Here is a 4,734-nt window from a genome sequence, read left to right as displayed (position 1 = left end):
AGGGACCCCACTGGTGCACAAATTCGTGCACTGGGCCTCTAGTGTTTAATAAAAAATATCTAAGATTCCAGGCAGGACTGAACTTCGGTGTTCATCAGCTTACACCCCCAGGCACAGACATGATCCCAGGGGTCAGAGGATGAATGTTCACCTTCTGTGGAAAGCTCTGAAAACACCAGGGTCCCTTGTAAAGCACCAGACGTCCATGGCACAGACCTGAGCACGAAGCCCAGTTCTGCCCCTTCTGGAATAATAGCACCTAGCTCCTAGGGTTGTTAGAAGGGTTAATAAGTTCAATAAATAATCATGGAAAACGCCTCGTAGTCCCTGCACACAGTACATTCTGAAAAAGTATTAGTTTTTATCATTAGTGGCTGTGTGACCCTTGGACAAATTACTTAATCTCTCTAAGCCTCTAACTCCTCATCTATAAAGTGGGGGGTAACTGATACCCAGCTCACAGCGATGTGAGGATTAAATCAGAGATAATGTATGTAAGATCCTCGGCAGAGTACCTGGCAAATAATAAGCCCTCAATAAACAGATATCAATTATTTCCACGATTATAATTAATAAATCCTCGCTCAGTTTTCCAGCAATTTTCCTCAAGCACCTGGTCCTTGGCCAAAGCCACACTCATTACCCCATGGCATGCCATGCTACTTAATGCTGTTACTTAAGCACTCAGGTTCCTGCCTGTGGAGAAGCCTGGCATCTGGAGTCACTTGGATCCGGGGAATATGATCTCAGGGGAAGCTTGGGTCACTCTGGGCTGGGGGAGACGGGTGGTTTTCTTTTATAACATCAGACTCAGCAGCTGCATCAAAAATCAAATACAGTGAAGTCTCTTTGTCTATTTTGTGTTAGATGTCTACGAAATGGGAGAGGAGATTGGTTCATTCTGCCAGTATTGATGGAGTATCTGCTATATGCCAGATGTGGGAGATACAGAGATGAGCAAGCCCAACCTTCAGGGAACATACAGTTAACTGGGGGAGTCAGATTTTAAACAGAGATCACCTAGTGAGAAGATGGCATAAGAGAGGACCCTGAGGAAGAGAGGATACAGGAAACTCAGCAAGTGGGAGGTGACATTTGTGAAGCAGCTTTGAGGGGGAGGAGCTTGGGCTGAGCACTAACCCACCAGTAGGAGCTGGCCAGATAAGGTGAGCACTCAGAGGCCTAGAGGCAGGAGACAGCATAGCCAATCAGAGAACAGCAATTAAATTGGGATAGTGGGAGTATGAAACCTGATCCAAGTAGTAGAGGAGGGGCCTGGAGAGGCAGGGCCACCACGTCATCATGCCAAGGAGTCTGCTGTGGACCTGAGACATGCGGAGCAATACAGGATTCCTGGGGAGCCCAGGACTATAGGAAGAACAAAATGATAGCTGGTGGAGGGTGTCTAGGAGACGGACCTGATTGGCAGCTGGATGGCCAATTAAAAGGGGTTGGGGATCTGATCCAAGTTAGTATCGGTGCTGATGGAGGAGGGAGAATGCGGCACTAGAAAATCCTTGAGTGACCAATGGGCCAGTTCACTCCAGCTGGGGCACAGAGGTATGAGACAACTGCTTTCCCCATGAGATTTTAGAATCTAGTTGGAGAATAAGAACTGGTACCGTTGGGTGCAGTTAACACCTGTCTAGGGAGGGGACAGGAGCAGAGAAAAGATCTTTCACTGAATACCTGTTTGTACTTTGAGCCTGACTATATTACCTATTCAAAAATTAATAAAACGAAAACAATAGCACAGGCAGTAAGTGGCAAGTTGAAGAGGTAGAGCTGTCTATGGGCATGAAGGCGTCAAGGAGGAAATGGGGATTCGGTGTAGAGGCAGCTTCCTGCACTCAGCTGGGGTTGAGCTATGTCTGCTGGGCCAGCACAAGGAGTTCTGCTTGAGCTAGACACCTCATAAATCCTGGGACTGCCCCTGCTAAGCACAGACTCCCACAGAAGGCAGAAGTGTTTGCCATGACAGTGTTAAACTATGCCACAGGTCGAACTTCCCTGATATTTTCTGTCTACCTACCCACAACAGCAAGAAAAGAGGGGGCACAATTAGAAACAAAGGTGTGGTAATAATGTAGTTACCAGCTGCTGCAAGTGTTCAAGACTCACCTCCTCCAGGAAGACCTCCCTGACCGACTCCCTCAGAATCACCCAGGTCACTTCAGCTCCTACTTCCTGGCATTGCGTTGTGGTCCCTTGAAGTGGGGTCGGCCTTTGTTACTTTTATTCCCTCTGAAGAAAGAGACCTAGGGTTAAATTGAGCCCTTCCCAGGCATCTGTTCTCTCAATCCAACCTGGCAGTCTACGGCTTTCTCTCTGGAGCCTGCAATTCCTCCAGGTACTACCCACATCCTGAAGTGCAAGGAGACACCTGTGATTAGCCCTGGCAGTAAGGGGCTCAACCTCTAGTTTGTTTGCTCAGCATGCAGGCAACAGGAAAGAATCACCTGAAAGAGACACACACTACTCATCTGGTGGAAGGCAGAGACTGGGATTAAGGATTCCTGCTCACTGCGTAGATGACTCCCGAAGTGCGGTTAGCAAGGTCAGGTCACTGTTTTACCAGCTTTGGGAAGGAACAGCTCCCTCCTGCATGCAGTACGGTACTTTGTCAAGTGCAGAGCTTCACAGGATCCTCCCCCAGTGTCTTGTGTAGCTCCCTCACCTTTGGGTTCCCACAGTATGGCCACCAAACCAGTGCATTGGCAAGCGTGCCTACAGTCCTCATCCACTCATTCCCCTTCTGCTGCTGCTGAGCGTTCATTCCCAATCCTTTTTCCTCCAGCCGCTCTTGGGATCTCAGCACGTGGGACCATCTTGGTTTCAGTACTGAGATGATGTCAGAACACAAATTTACCTTCTCTCACTGGTCTAAGGGAACTGAGCCTTCACCCAGCTCAGTGTCTATCACACTGCTGACTACAACCCACTATAGGATTGTGAAATAAACTTAAACTGTTGCAAATCAGCATAAAAAAATTCTTTTAAAAAGATTAGAATGGAATAGAACAAAAAAGTACCAAAGTATGTCACATGTAATATAGGCATTCCTTTATTGAAATGTCATTGCAGTTATTACACACTAGAGGCCCGGTGCACGGATTTGTGCACCAGTGGGGTCCCTCGGCCTGGCCTGCGCCCTCTCGCAATCTGGGACCCCTTGGGGGATGTTGGACTGCCGTTTTTTGGCCCAATCCCGCAGGCAAGGCTGAGGGCCTTTAGTATGCATATAAGATCTTTGGTTAATCTCTTCCTGCTCTCCCCACTCCCCGCTTCCCTCTGAAATTCATCAGTCTGTTCCACGTTTCCGTGCCTGTGCATTGAGCGTCTGCCCTCTGGTGGTCATTGTGTGTCATAGCTACCAGTCGAAAGGTCGCTTAGGCTTTTATATACTAGTATATAGATATGTAAGGAGTGTTTCAAACGTCTTAGTGCAGTTTTAAGCTCTAATAACGTCAGAAACAGAAATGCTACAGACTTTCAAAGAACATCATTTGAAAGTTTTTATTTAAACTTATAATTTCTTTTTGAGTTTTATGAATTTTGAGTAAGTTTTTATTTTGATGTTTGTCTCAATCCGTTGATGATAGACACTTCCCAATACAAACTTAAATTGAAAATGTGGTATTAAAAATTCATAAAGGTAAAACAATGGAAACTCTTACATTTTCAAGTTGTGTTTTTTTGGTTAGTTTGCAGAGTTCATACCTCTGATGTGATTTAAGTGTAAAATTGCCCCTAAGACTTTTGAGATACCCTATCACATGTGAAGTGGGTATGAAGTTTTGTTGTAAAATGTTTTTCTTATGTTGGTCCAGTCATAGAAATCTGAAAGCCACTGACACCATCCAATTACACCCTAGGCTCCCCCAGGAGGCCTTCTTAGATCTCTCCCATTGTGCCCCTCAGCAGACTTTATATGTCTACCCTGGCCCCATCACAGCCTTCCCTGTGTGGGGAACTCCTCTCTCACACCTCTGTGAACTCCTAGACGAGATGCCAGGTTGTTTTCACCTCTTTATCACTTGCAAAATCCCACACAAGTTTAGTATGTAGGAAATAGTCCATAAACGCTTGTTAAATGAGATCAGGACAGACAGGTTAAAGCTACAAGGGTTAAGCACTGTCTTCACCAAGTGATGTTTTGAATGCACTTATTCTAACAAGCATGGAGTTACATGATATTCTGTGGTTAAGCCTCAGTGTGCCACATTGACTAGGTCTGTCTGTGAGTCTAGCACCCTCATTTCACAGGTGAGGGCTTCCCTATTGTCACACGGCTTGTGGCTCCCAGAAGCACATGGCAATCTCCTAACCCCCAGGCCACGGCTCTGTTCCCACATCTTACCCCTTGGAGGTCCCCTGGGAAGTTTTGGGGCTGGGTTTGGCTCTCCTGAGCCTGGGGCAGGGCTGTTGTCATGAGCATCCCAACTTCACTCTCAGAACCACCACCTCCCCCACCGCCATCCCCACCTCTCACTCCAGGCTACAAAGACTGCCAAAACTGGAAGTCCCAAGCAAACTTTCAGCTTTTATGAAAGCCAGGGTAAACAAGGCAGAACACACCCTTGCCGGCCAGGTGGCCTCTTTGTAACAAAGTTTCTTTCTATTTATCAGCTGAGCGGCTCACCTCCGGGAGACGTGGCAGCCAGGAAGTAAGACACCACCACAGGGATGTTTGTTCAAGTGAGTCAGACGAAGGCCAGGCCCGATTACAGGGTT

At 47.0% G+C, this 4,734-nt stretch overlaps 1 protein-coding gene across 1 annotated transcript in view; it reads right to left on the bottom strand.

Annotated features, from left to right (window-relative positions):
- GALNT6 (polypeptide N-acetylgalactosaminyltransferase 6) overlaps window positions 1-2,480 on the bottom strand; it is a 24,496-nt gene extending 22,016 nt beyond the window's left edge. Inside the window, 2 exon segments of the mRNA XM_006757069.2 lie at window positions 2,122-2,244; window positions 2,358-2,480. The gene's annotated coding sequence lies outside the window, so the exon portion shown is untranslated.
- Window positions 2,481-4,734: the final 2,254 nt, after the last annotated feature.

This window comes from Myotis davidii, unplaced genomic scaffold (genome assembly GCF_000327345.1).
Source record: "Myotis davidii unplaced genomic scaffold, ASM32734v1 scaffold233, whole genome shotgun sequence".
NCBI lineage: Eukaryota > Metazoa > Chordata > Mammalia > Chiroptera > Vespertilionidae > Myotis > Myotis davidii.
The sequence above is the reverse complement of the archived record's forward strand: the minus strand, read 5'-3'. Positions and strand labels throughout refer to the sequence as shown.